Below are 13,974 nucleotides of genomic sequence, written 5' to 3'. Positions count from 1 at the left end.
CCCAGGCTGCGGCGCGCCGCCATCTTCCAAGCGGGCAGTGCGGCGGCTGCCTGCCCGCCCGCCATCTTTACTTCGGGTTCACAAGCTCCACAGCCAATCATAGGGCGGCCGCTCCAGCCGCAGCTTCATCCTTCCCACCCGGCGGCGGCGCGAGCGCAGGCACCGGCCCCCCGAGCGAGACCGCACTGGAGCGTCCGCGCCCGGCGCCCGACTGTCCACCTCCCTGACTGACACTGACTCAACGCCGCCAGCTGAGGAACCCCGAGGCCCCGCGGGAGGAGGGAGAGGGAGGGAAAGGAGCAGGCAGCTGCTCCCGCGAGAGGCAGGCCTGCCAGCCAATCAAAAGCAAGCGCCTGCCCTCCCAGCCAGGGGGCTGGAATGGAGGCGTGGTCAGGCAAGGCTCCACGGGCCAATGACAAGGTAAGTGGGCGGGGAGATTGAGGCCACTGTCCTCCTCTGCACGCCAAGTTTCCAACTGAAAGGCGCGTGACTCTTGTGTATGTGCGAGGGGAGGGGGCGTGGACAGCCGGGACTCCAGAGCCAATCAAAGATGAGCGCTGTAGGGAAGGGGGCGGAGTCTCCAGCCCAGCTGCCAATGAAAAGGAGCGGTCCGCGGGTAGGGCGCTCCCCGGGGAGGACTCGGTAGTAGATGCCGGCTTCTAGCTTGGCGGGTTTGGAACGGTACCCTGCCGCGCGGGGCTGCGGGTTCTCGCTGCACCGCCTTTCAGGCTCTCCAGTTTTCAATGACCGTGCAGAAAAGACTGCGTCCTCCTGGCCTCTGAGAGTTCCAGAAGCCGACTAAGGACGGCTTCGGGTGCTCCTAGCCCAAAAAGAAATCAGGGTAGTGACCATGTCCCCTTAGCCTCTTCCAGTGAGCACCGCTCCTCGGGGAGCCCCAGCACCGGTGCGGACCTGCGGGCTGTGCTGCTGGATTCTGGCGGGGCTGCAAGGCTTCACTTTCCGCGGCTCGTGGTCCCGTGGCGCCACCTCCCGGCCGCATGGACACCCTGCAGTGCTTTCTAGGACGGCTGCGAAAACCCCAGAAGGTGTAAGCCGGAATTAAAGCTGGAAGGGCCTGGAAGCCAAGAGCAGCTGCCACACAGTTGTTTTTCTTACAAGTTGAGCATTCCAAAAATAATTGTTTCCCGCCTTTTTGTGTTCCATAGCACTTTGCTCCCCCCCACCCCACCCCACCCCCGCTTTTGCAAACACATCAAATGTTTCTGATTAATTTCTGGTACCATGAACTTTCAAAATAAATGCAGTGGTCTCCAAACTGATCTCTCCTATTTTACCTGTGTCTTGCCCTTCTTAATCCAGTGATCCTGTGGAATCAGAATCTCTCCCTCTTTGGCTCCAATCCCTCTCTTGGTTCCATATCTCACCACAATAAAAGCCAAAGCAGCCGGGCACCAGTGGCTCACGCCTGTAATCCTAGCTACTGAGGAAGCTGAGATCCGAGGACAGCAGTTCAAAGCTAGCCTGGGCAGGAAAGTCCATGAGACTCTTATCTCCAATTAAGCACCAGAAAACAGGAAGCAGTGCTGAGGCTCAAATGGTAGAGCGCTAGCTTTGAGCACAAAGAGGCTAAGGACAATGAAAAGCCAAAGTGGCTAAACTCTCCTCTATGGCTCAGATTTGCCCTTACCTTTACCCCTCTAACCTCACTACCAGCTGACCAGCCAGGCTGCTCTGCCAGCTGTTCCGTAGTCACTCCAGGATGTCCCCTGGGCTGTCTCCTGAGAGTCTTTGCACTGATGTTTGTCTCCTGTGCATGGGACTCTTTTCTCACAGATGTCAGCAGAGGCTTCTCTCAAGGTGTTGCTAAAAGGCCACCTTATTTTTAATACACAAATACTCTGTGTATCCTTCATCTCTGCTATATTTTTCTTCAAAATAAAGATCTCTTACACATTTAATATTCTATGTAAATAATTTCTGTGGTTGATCATCTTTCTTATCCCAAGAACTTTGTCTAATTTATTTGCTGCCATATCATTAAATCTAGGACAATGGTAGGTATTCAAAACACCACGTTAAAGAAAGAAAAGAGGGGGGCTGGGAAGGTAGCTCAGCAGTAGAGTGCATGCCTTGCAAGCATGAGGCCCTGGGTTCGATTCCTCAGCACCACATAAACAGAAAAAGCCGGAAGTGGTGCTGTGGCTCCAGTGGTAGAGCACTAACCTTGAGCTGAAGAGCTGAGGGACAGCTCCCAGACCCAGAGTTCAGGCCCCATGACTGGCAAAAAAAGAAAAAAGAAAGAAAAGAGCTAGGCACTGGTGGCTCATGCCTGTCATCATAGCTACTCAGGAGGCTGAGATCTGAGGATCGCAGTTCAAAGTCAGCCCAGGCAGGAAAGTCCATGAGACCTTATCTCCAATAAGCCACTCAGAAAACCTGAAGTGGTGCTGTGGCTCAAGTGGTGGAGCACTAGCCTTGAGCTGAAGAGCTGAGGGACAGTGCCCAGGCCCAGAATTCAAGATCCACGACTGACCAAAAAAAAAAGAACTAAAAGAATTTTTAGTCTAGCCCTAACTCTCATATTACTATATTTGAAAAAATCGTTCAGGTAAAGACAGATTATCAGACTTGCTATGCAGACATGCCAAGCTGGGTGTCAGTGGTTCACATCTATAATCTTAACTACTCAAGAGGCTGAGAAGAAGTGGATCTCAATTCAAATCCAATCTGGAGCTGGGCGCTGGTGGCTCATGCCTATAATCCTAGCTACTGAGGAGGCTGAGATCTGAGAATCACCGTTCAAAGCCAGCCCAGGCAGGAAAATCTGAGAGACTCTTATCTCCAATAAACCACTAGAAAACCATAAGTGATGCTGTGGCTCAAATGGTAGAGTGCTCGCCTTGAGCTGAAGAGCGCAAAGACAATGCCCAAGCCCAGAGTTCAAGCCCCACGACTGACAGAAAGAAAGAAAAAAAGAAAGGAAGGAAGGAAGAAAGAAAGAAAGAAAGAAGGAAGGAAGGAAGCCAATCTGGACAGAAAAGTCCATGACACTCCATCTCCAAAATAACCAGCAAAAAGCCAGGCCAAGAAATGTCCCAAGTGGTACAGCAACAGTCAGGCATGTCTAGCAAGCATGAGGCCTCGCCCTTGTAGTGACAACAACAAAAAAGCATAGCCTTGCCAGGTGCTGGTGGCTCACGCCTGTGGCTCACGCCTGTAGCTCACGCCTGTAGCTCACGCCTGTAATCCTAGCTACTCAGGAGGCTGAGATCTGAGGATGGCAAGGCTCACGATTCGAAGCCAGCCCAAGCAGAAAAGTTCCTGTGAGACTCTTATCTCTAATTAACTATTCAAAAACTGGAAGTAGTATGGTGACTCAAGTGGTAGAGTACAAAGAGGCTCAGGGATAGCGCCCAGGCCCTGAGTTCAAGCCCCACAACCAAAACAAAAGAAAAGAAAAAGCCTTATAGAAATTTCAAGAGAGGCTGGGAAGGTGGCTTAGTGGTAGAGTGCTTGCCTTGCATGTATGAGGCCCTGGGTTCGATTCCTCAGTACTACAGAAAAAAGCCAGAAGTAGTGCTGTGGCTCAGTGGTAGAGCACTAGACTTGAGCTGAAGTGCTGAGGGACAGCGCCCAGGCCCAGAGTTCAGGCCCCACAACCAACAAAAAAAAAAAAAAGAAAGAAAGAAGAAAAGAAATTTCAAGAGAAAAAGTTGGAATTTTTTAGGAATATTTGAAGTTATATATATAAACATGGTCTTTCAACATCAGCTGATTGGAAATGGAAACTGAGCAAGATGGCACATGCCTGTAATCCAGGGACTTGTTACTCAGGAGGCAGAAATTGGAAGGATCATGGTTTAAGGCCAGCCAAAAAGTTAGTGAGACCCACATCTCAACAAACAACCTGGGTATGCGATTCAGAAGGCAGAGGCAAGAGCAGGGTGATCCAAAGCTAACACGGGCAAAAACAACAACAAAAAACCCACAAGGCCTTCATAAAGCACAAAAGGGCTGAGAGTGGTCCTCTCTGGTAGAGCAGTTTGCCCAACAAGCCAAGTTTAAACCCTAGAACCAAAAAGAAAAGGAACGGAGGAAATGGAACCGATCTGTAGCTGTAGTATGTTTAAGAGAGAGGATAGCGAAGGCTCTGTTTGCTGAGCCACACTTTTGGGGATAGGAGGGTGGAGAAGGAGGAGAGCCTGCCAGACACACAGACATTTCCTGTGCATTTGAGGGAAAGCAACAACAGTCGGAAAAGGGTGGCATTCAGCAAGTCTTCAAATGTCAGAAAGGAGGGCTGGGAAGGTGGCTCAGTGGTAGCGGGCTCGCCTTGCATGCTTAAGGCCCTGGGTTCGATTCCTCAGCACCACATAAGCAGAAAATTTAAAAAGCCGGAAGTGGCGCTGTGGTTCAAGTGGTAGAGCACTAGCCTTGAGCTGAAGAGCTGAGGGACAGCACCCAGGCCCAGATTTCAGGCCCCACGACCGGACCCAAAAAAAAAAAATGTCAGAAAGGAGAGGGAAGGGAGGACAGAGAGCCACAGAGGACATGAGTCTGACCAAGATACACATATGTGGACATGCCAAAATAAAATCCCCTTTACCACTAATATTTTAGTTGGTATATTACTTTGTGGTGGGATGGGGGAGGGGCTTGCTCAAGGCTGGCACGCTACCACTGGAGCACAACCAGTTCATAAAAATGTTTTGTTTTTGTAAATATAAAGGTGGCTTAGTGGTAGAATGTTTAACTAGCATGTATGAAGCCCTGGGTTTGATGCCTCAGTACCACATACACAGAAAAAGTCACAAGTGTGGTGCTGTGGCTCAAATGGTAGAGTGCTAACCTGGAGCAAAAGAAGCTCAGAGAAAGTGCCCAGGCCCTGAGTTCAAGCCCTGGGACTGGCAAAAAAATCAAAATCAAAATTCATGGAAATGGCGCTGTGGCTTGAGTGGTAGAGCACTTGCCTTGAGCTGAAGAGCCGAGGGACAGCGCCCAGGCCCAGTTCAGGCCCCACAACCAACCAAAAAAAAAAAATTTTTCAGAAAGGTCCTTCTTAGACAGATTATAATAGAAAACAAACCAAGCTCAAATTCACACAGGCCAGTTCTGACTGATCTTTATCCTGAGTGGTGCCTGTGGGATTGGATTGTTCATGGATTGTTCATGTTCACCCAAAATACAGAGGGCAGTCTAGATCCCTTCCAAAGCCAAGGAGTTTTTCCTTAGCAAGGAGGGAGGGCACATGTGTCTCTAACTCAGGACTTGTCCCTTAGCTCTTTTCTCAAACTTGGGCTTCACTACTTGAGACGCCACTTCTCTTCTAGTTTGTTTTCTTTTTCTTTTTGTCTTTTTTTTTCTTTCCAGACAGCACCTTACTATGTAGCCCAGGTGCGCCTCAGACTTCATCCTTCTGCGGGATTACAGACATGTACCATGTGTGGTCAGCAGAAACCTTGCATTATTTTCCAGTTCTGAGGCTTGAACTCAGGGCCTGAACTCAGGGTATTATCCCTGAGCTTGTTTTACTCCAGGCTAGCACTCTAGCACAGCGCCACTTCTGACTTTTTCTGCTCATGTGGTATTGAAGAAGAGAACCCAGGGTTTCATGCATGCTAGGCAAGCACTTTACCACTAAGCCACATTCCCAGCCGGGTGTCATACTTCTACACAAATGGATATGGATATGATCCTCCTGCCTTCACTTCCCGAGCATCTGGGATTACAGGCATGCACCACTATATCTGGGCCCCAATGATAACACTTTAATTATATCAGAATACAATATCATCAGAGGAAAAATAGGAACTAGGGAAATGTTAGCATCACCCAAACTTGCCTGGAATCAAATCTGTTGACTCATGAAGAGATTCCTCTGAAGCAACACTCTCCACTTCCCTAAATACATAGAACTCTTTGGGGGCAAATTGAGAGTCTCTCACAAGTGAACAAGACTACCAACGTGCTAGTTCAAGAGGCCTTTCCTATTTCCCTCCTTTTTCTAGGTATTTCCTAGACATTGTTACTGGGGTAGGGAGAGAAGGGGAAAAAAGGAGCTTCTTGATGCTGTGAGAAAACTTCCTCCTTTGAAAAAGTGCAAGTTCCCTGGCACTGTCCTTCCAGGAGTCCCAAGCCGAGGGGCTTCAGCTGTCCACGAAGGATGCAAATTATAGTGAACCATGCAAATACGGCACTCTGCTCCTTCTGCTCTGCCTCCTTCTCCTCCCTCCCCACCCTCTCGAGGCTTGTTAGTCCCCTTACAGTGAGGACCTAGGAACTGCCAGGACTCCAAACCTCCACAGTCCTTCCTGTCCTTCCTGAGCTCCCACAGGGCAGCTCGGGAGGTCTTAGTCTCTCTGCGTGTCATTCTCTCCTTTTCTCAGACCTCCAAGACTCCTCAGAAAAGAACAAACCCTGATATGTGGGTGTTAAATCCAAAATGCAAGGAGATATGACAAAGTAAACAGGACTCGAGAAACAAAGGACCTCCACTCAATTTGTTGTACCATTTCTAAATGACTCCATGTTGTTGACCAGATATATATGTATATGTGTGTGTATATATATACATACATACATACATATGAGCATGTGTGTGTGTGTGTGTGTGTGTGTACATCTGAGGAAAGCCAGGAGGAGGACACAGAATCAGAGGGAAACAAGGGAATACATACAACAGAGGGGCCCATCTGCTGCACTGGACATTGATGAACACAAACTAAGCGATCAAGGGCAGCGATGGGAGGGAGGAATGAGAGGGAAAAAGGGGACAGCTGACACTAAGCAAAAGGAAAGAAATGTACATACCACCCGATGTGGAAGAATATTTGTATTGTCAAAGCTCATAGAATTCACAAACATTATAGACCATGATAATTACAATTTGCCTTGGGAAGGTTAAATGTGTTTGTGACTTTAAGTATCACTATCTCACAATACTGTGAAATTTATGTAATCAGTCTCAATAAAAAATTATTTTAAAAAGATAGAAAAGAACACACACACACTGCCTGTAATGCAACAGCCTAGGAGACCTAGTTCTGCATAGTGGCCACTAGATTGAAATCCCAGCAGGCAAATTGTTGACATCCACTCATCCAGTTTTTAAGCCTTTATTTTTTTAGGTCCAAGAGCAGGACTCGAACTCAGTACCTGATGCTTTTGTTCATTGGCTGGCATTCTACCAACTGAGCCACGTCTCCAACCTTGTTTTCATTTCCTTAACTTTTGCAAACTCCTTTCTGTGAAGGAAGGCCTAAGAGAATGTTCTGAAGCTAAGAAACAACTTGGAATACTTGGCCAGCCTTCCTATCCACCCAGAGTAATGCATGAAAAAAAACAAACACTATTTTAAAAAGGTGACATTGACTTCATGGGCTTCTGCTACATTATTTAAAGGCAAAAACATAAAAACACCTCCTCCACAGAGTTTCCTCCATCACATCCAGTTGAAAGGAATTGTAAGGTTAATTGAAAAAGAGAAAATAAAAGGCAGTAAATAAAAGATGAACTCGTAGGTCTGGGAGCCACACAAGTCATCCTGTGCTTGCTGTGCAAATCTCTCCCCCGGCACTTGACATTTGGCGTACAGCATCCTGGAGGAAGTGCATTGGATATTCACAAAGGGAAGGGTGTGAGGAAAGCTTGAGAGCTCAGGGAACAGAGGCTGAACTGCCCAGGGCCCTTTAAGCCCCCCCAACCCCCAATTAGGCTCTGAGTTAGATGTCAAATCACCATAAGCAGCAACCGCATCCTGGTGGCCTCCTGTAAGTCTCCCTGCAGCGCTCTGCCTGCTCTTCTTGGCCATTGCTTGTAATGAATTAAACATATGTTGACATCATAGATCAGGCCATTCACTCACTAACCATTGCACTTCAGTGGGAAACTTGTAACTTGGATGAAACAACTCTAGTCCTGACACAGAAACTAAACGAATCCAAAATAAATATATAAATAAGTAAATAAATAGATGATCACAAACTCGAAATTTTACAGGGATCACGGAAACTGGGTGGGTGGAGATGGTGGCACACTACCTAAAAGGGATCTGCCCTGTCTAGCGAAAGCCCCTACTCAACAATACACCTGCACAGAACTTCAAGGCCAACGTGCGTGCCACTGCCAATAGTTTATCTTTTATGTAAAACCTTCTAGCGGGGCATGATAGTTCATCCCTGTAATCCCAGCATATAATCAGGAAGCAGGAGGGTCATGGTTCAGTGTGGTTCAAGGTTAGTCCAGGTGAAGTTATTGAGGGCCTATTTCAAAAACAGAATACTAGCAAAAGAATTAGGGGGCTTGGCTCAAGTGGTTGCGCACATGGAGGCCCTCTATTCAATCGCCAGTGGATGTGCAGGTGGGTGTTAAATAAAAGCCTTCTGATTCCTTTTTCACCAAGATGGTGCTGAAATCGAAGAAGGGAGCTCCTGCTCCTCCTAAAGCCGAAGCCAAGGAAAAGGCTTTGAAGGCCAAGAAGGCAGTGCTGAAAGGTGTCCACAGCCACAAAAAGAAGATATGCACTTCACACTCCTTTGGGCAACCCAAGATGCTGTGGCTCCAAAGACAGCCCAAATACCCTCAGACGAGTGCTCCCAGGAGAAACAAGCTTGACCCCTATGCCATCACCAAGTTCCCCCTGATCAGTGAGTCGGCCAGGAAGAAAATAGAAGACAACAACACACTTGTGTTCATTGTGGATGTCAAGGCCAGCAAGCATCAGATCAAAGAGGCTGTGAAGAAGCTCTATGACCTTGATGTGGCCAAGGTCAATACCCTGATCAGACCTGAGGGAGAGAAGAAGGCATATGTTCAACTGGCTCCTGATTATGAAGCTTTAGATGTTGCCAACAACATTGGAATCATCTAAACTGAATCCAGCTGGCTAATTATAAATATACAGTTCCCCCCCTCCACAAAAAAGCCTTCTGATTTATAAACATCGATGCCTCATTCACAAATTGTGTAAAACATTCTGAGTGATCTCTACCAACTCTGGACCCATATATTTGTTTCTAACTCTGGAAGGAACTCAGAGCATTCCCATGCTGTCATTCTCCCACAGACAGAAAAAGGCAATCCCACAATGGACACAATGCTCTTTATCACCAATTACTTGTTCAGCAAAGCCACTTCCGAAAAGAAGTCCTGCTTGCTAGGTGCTTGTGATTCATACTTATAATCCTAGCAACTCAGGAAGCTGAGACCTGAGGAATCGCAATTCAAAGCCTGCATGGGTCAAAAAGTCTATGAGAAGCCGGGCGCCGGTGGCTCACGCTTGTAGTCCTACTTACTCAGGAGGCTGACATCTGAGGATCGCGCTTCAAAGCCACCCCAGGCAGGAAAGTTCGTGAGACTCTTATCTCCAATAAACCACTAGAAAACTGGAAGTGGCACTGTGGCTCCAGTGGTAGAGTGTTCGCCTTGAGCTGAAGAGCTGAGGGACAGCGCCCAGGCCCAGAGTTCAAGCCTCATGACTGACAAAAAAAAAAAGTCTATGAGATTCCATTTTCAATTAATCAGCAAAATGCCTGACTAGAGGAGTGGTTCAAGTGGAAACGTGCCAACTATAAGGGGGGGAGGGAGGGAAGCCAAGCAATAGTGTGGGGTCCTGGGTTCAAGCCCTAGGATTGGCGTGTGTGTGTGTGTGTGTGTGTGTGTGTGTGTGTGTGTGTGTGTGTGTTAGTAGACTCTAGCTTGGCTTCTCAAGCACCCAAAGCATCACTGACTTACCCTTCTACCTTTTTACTCTCTCTGGTTTCTAGAGAGTGAATATGAGGCACTGGGCTACTCCACAAGGCATAGAGCAATGCCAGAACCCAATGGTTTGGCTTTAGATCCATTTTCCCCTCTGCTGATACCTATCATAGCAGCATAGCCTCATGCCAGGCGAGTCTGGTCAGGCGCCGGTGGCTCACACCTGTAATCCTAGCTACTCAGGAGGCTGAGATCTGAGGACGTCAACTTGAGGCTAGTATAGCAGAAAAGTCCATGAGACTCTTACCTCCAATTAACCAGCAAAAAGCCAGAAGTGGAGCTGTGGCTTGAGTGATAGAGCACCAGCTTTGAACAATACAGCTATAGGACAGTGCCTGTGCCTGAGTTCAAGCCTCAGGACCACCACACAGGTGTGCATGTGCGTGCACACACACACCACACACACACACATACACACACACACACAAAGCTGAGCAGAAAGGAGGGCCTGCAGTTCCCAGTGAGGAAGGAGGTTGGTATGGTTGTTGGTTAGAGGCAAGCCGGGCTCAGGCTCAGTCAGCAGGAAAGTAAATGCAAAACTTGTATTCACATACCATTGCCATTGGCTGGGAGGAATCACAAGGTCGGTGAGCACATGGACAGGATCAAAGCAGTAAAACACAAGTCTTGCACTATGATTAGGATAGGGTGTAATTCCAGTTTCAAATCTGCAAAGAAAAAAAAAGAGTTCACTTTTAAGCTAATGAGATCTCCCCCTGCTTCCTAGGACCAGGTCTATGAAGAACTTTTGGATCCGCATGGGAGATATTTGACAAATCACTAATGTTAGAACAGGTGTTAACAATGTTTAGAAAGCAGGTGGGGCCATTTAGATCCCATTGGTCAGTAGGGTTTACCACACTCCATTTTAGCAGCCAGCCCCTGGTACACAGGAGATGGTTCATTGCAACTTAGTGAGCAAATGAAAGAGGAAGCAGATAGATCCTCATCCTTTACCAGACTCCGGGAGTAGAATTTCCAACCTAAGGGGTAGAATGTGTGGTGCCTTTGGATGCTGCTTCCTCTGGGCCGTCCCATCCAGGTGAGGGTCACTGGGGAGAGCCAGTGCTGTTGCTCATGGTCTCCACTAGACGTGAAGGTGGGGTAAGACCTCCCTCAGACAGAAATCTGAGCTTCTTCTGTATGCTCCCACTGATTTCTAAATATTTCTTCTGGGGCTGGGAAGATGGTTTAGGGGTAGAGTGCTTGCCTAGCATACATGAAGCCCTAGGTTCGATTCCTCAGTACCCCATACACAGAAAAAGACAGAAGTGGCACTGTGGCTCAAGTGGTAGAGTGCTAGCCTTGAGCAAAAAAGCTCAGGAATGGTGCCCAGGCCCTGAGTTCAAGCCCCAGGACTGGCAATAACAACAACAACAACAACAATTCTTCCACTGCAATAATGAAGAGTTTAAAATACTGCCTTGCCGGGCACTGGTGGCTCATACCTGTAATCCTAGCTACTCAGGAGGCTGAGATCTGAGGATCGAGGTTCAAAGCCAGCCCGGGAAGGAAAGTCCGTGAGACTCTTATCTTCCAGAAAACTGGAAGTGGTGCTGTGGCTCAAGTGGTGGAGTACTCGCCTTGAGCTAAAGAGCGCAGGGACAGCGCCCAGGCCCAGAGTTCAAGCCCCACCACCGACAAAAAAAAAAGAGAGAGAGAAATAAAATACCGTCCTTAATACAATACTTAAATAATTGGTCTTTAAACTATGTTCCATATCTTTTGGGAGAGTTTATATGGTTTTCTTCCTCGTAAGTGCAGTGATCAAATCTATTGGATGATGGTAAAAGGTTAACAGCTGCTGGGCTCCAGTGGCTCATACCTGTAATCCTAGCTACCCAGGAGATTGAGATCTGAGGATTGTGGTTCAAAGCCAGCCCCGGCAGGATAGTCTGTGAGACTCATATCTACAATTAACCACCAGAAAACTGGAAGAGGCTCTGTGGTTCAAGTGGTAGAGTTCTTACCTTGAGCTGAAGAGCTCAGGGACAGCGCCCAGACCCAGAGTTCAAGACTCCCCCCCCCCAAAAAAAGGTCAACAACTGTGTGTTCCAGTGGGGTGGGGATACAGGAAGTGATTGCAAGTCTGTATGTTCTGTAGATTTGAAGAATATCCTAACAAAATGTTGGGGGCACGTTATATCCAGTCTGCAGAGCCACCTGCAGCTTGGCTGAGCCTGGTCCTGGCAGCAAAGGCAGGTGGGTAGCTGGCCTGGATACCACCTGCTTGATGTGCTAGGTGCCCTTTCAAAGAGCTTCACACCAATGGCCACTCAGAGGCACAGAGATGGTTAATCATTTTCACAAAGTCAGAATAATGGTGGTGAAGCTAAAGAAGGAAAAGTACTGTAGTTTGGCATCAGGTTTTTCTTCTTCATCATCACTCACTCTGAAGATAGGAGTTTTCTCCTGGTACCAGGGCTTGAAAGTTGGGCTGTCACTTAGCTTGCTTGCTCACAAATGGCACTGTACTACTTAAGTCATGCCCCAGCCCTGCTTTTTGTCAGTTTATTGGAGATAGACTATTACAGATTTTTTCTGCCTTAGGCTGGCCTTGAACGGCCATCCTCTAGATCTCAGTCTCCTGAGATTACAGGCTAATGAGCTACTGGCACCTAACTCTCATCTCTGTTCTAACAAGTCATCTTGCCCGCATGACAGCACAGTGTGTTCCATTCCAGCTGCTCTGTTCCAGCATGGCATGAGGTTATATCTGGGCAGACAAGGAACTCTAGATCAGCCCAAAAGATACTGCTTGCTCCTTTTCCTCTGTCTATAGCAGTCAGGGTCTACAGCCAAACCTAGTGGAAATCTTAGAATTTCTTACTTAGAATCCATTCTAATGTTTTACACACACACACACACACACACACACACACACACACACACACACACACTATTTTGAAACCTATTCTGAAATGATCCGGTAACAATCAGAAAGATACAGATTTGCACATGGTGTAATTTATTGGGAGATCGTATTTCCAATTAACCAGCAAAAAGCCAGAAGTGGAGCCATGGCTTAAGTGATAGAATGCCAGCCTTGAGTGAAAAAGCTAGGGAACAGTACACAGGGCTTGAGTTCAAGCCCCAATACACACAAACACACACACACACACACACACACAAATAAAAAAACTGTAATGATTAGCACCATGACAAGCACCCAAATTCTTCAAGCATTTGTTTTAATCACTGCTGAACCTTACTTTAATATTCTTAGCCTTCTTTAAGTGTGGTTTCTAGAATGAAATTAACACAGTCCTAGAAGTTTAACCAGGCTATCTTAGAAGAGGAAAACCTAATTTTTTTTCTTTTTTTGCCAGTCCTGGGGCTTGAACTCAAGGCTTAGGCCCTGTCCTTGAGCCTGTTTATGCTCAAGGTAGTGCTCTACTATTTCAGCCACAGCACCACTCCCAGCTTTTTCTGAGTAGTTTATTGGAGATAAGAATCTTTCCTGAATGGGCTGGCTTCAAACCACAATCCTCAGATCTCAGCCTCCTGAGTAGCTAGGATTAGTAGCCACTGGTCCCTGGCAGCTCTTTTTTTTAAGTATGTATGTGTGTATGTATGTATTTCTGGTGCTAGGGCTTGAACTCAGGGCCTGGGCACTGTCCCTGAGCTGCTTTTGCTCAAGGTTAGCACTCTACCACTTGAACCACAGTGCCACTTCCAGCTTTTTCTGTTTATGTGGTACTGAGGAATTGAACCCATGGCTTCATGCATGCTAAGTAGACACTCTACCACTAAGCCACATTCCCAGCCCCAGTTCTCCTCTTTTAAAAAGCACAAGGTTCCTAGTCCTGATAGAATTAAAAGTTTAACACAGAGAGTCATTATGTCATCAAGCATCAAGTGGTCTGAGATCAAAGAAATTTATTATTCATTTATTTTCTTCATTTAATTGAAAAACAAGAAAAAGGCTCAAGTGGTAACCGTGATCTGAGGATCGTGGTTCAAAGCCAGCCCAGGCAGGAAAGTCCGTGAGACTCTTATCTCCAATAAACCACCAGAAAACAGGAAGTGGGGCTGTGGCTCAAGCAGTAGAGCGCTTGCCTTGAGCTGAAGAGCGCAGGGACAGCACCCAAGCCTAGAGTTCAAGCCCCACGACCAACAAAAAGAAAAAGAAAAAAGAAAGAAAAGAAAAGTATGTGTTTAAACAGTCGTTTTTTTGGCAGTTTTTTGACAGGAGTAGCATGATTTCAGTAGGAGCTTTTTTTTAATTTATTTTTTATTGTGAAAATACTGTACAGA

At 47.1% G+C, this 13,974-nt stretch overlaps 1 pseudogene; it reads left to right on the top strand.

Moving 5' to 3' along the window:
• Positions 1-8,362: 8,362 nt before the first annotated feature.
• On the top strand, positions 8,363-8,830 carry LOC105986680 (annotated as a pseudogene).
• The last annotated feature ends 5,144 nt before the right edge of the window (positions 8,831-13,974 follow it).

This window comes from Dipodomys ordii, unplaced genomic scaffold (assembly GCF_000151885.1).
Source record: "Dipodomys ordii isolate 6190 unplaced genomic scaffold, Dord_2.0 Scaffold36, whole genome shotgun sequence".
Classification (NCBI taxonomy): Eukaryota; Metazoa; Chordata; class Mammalia; order Rodentia; family Heteromyidae; genus Dipodomys; species Dipodomys ordii.
Note: the sequence above shows the minus strand (reverse complement) of the source record. Positions and strands in the feature narration are given on the sequence as shown.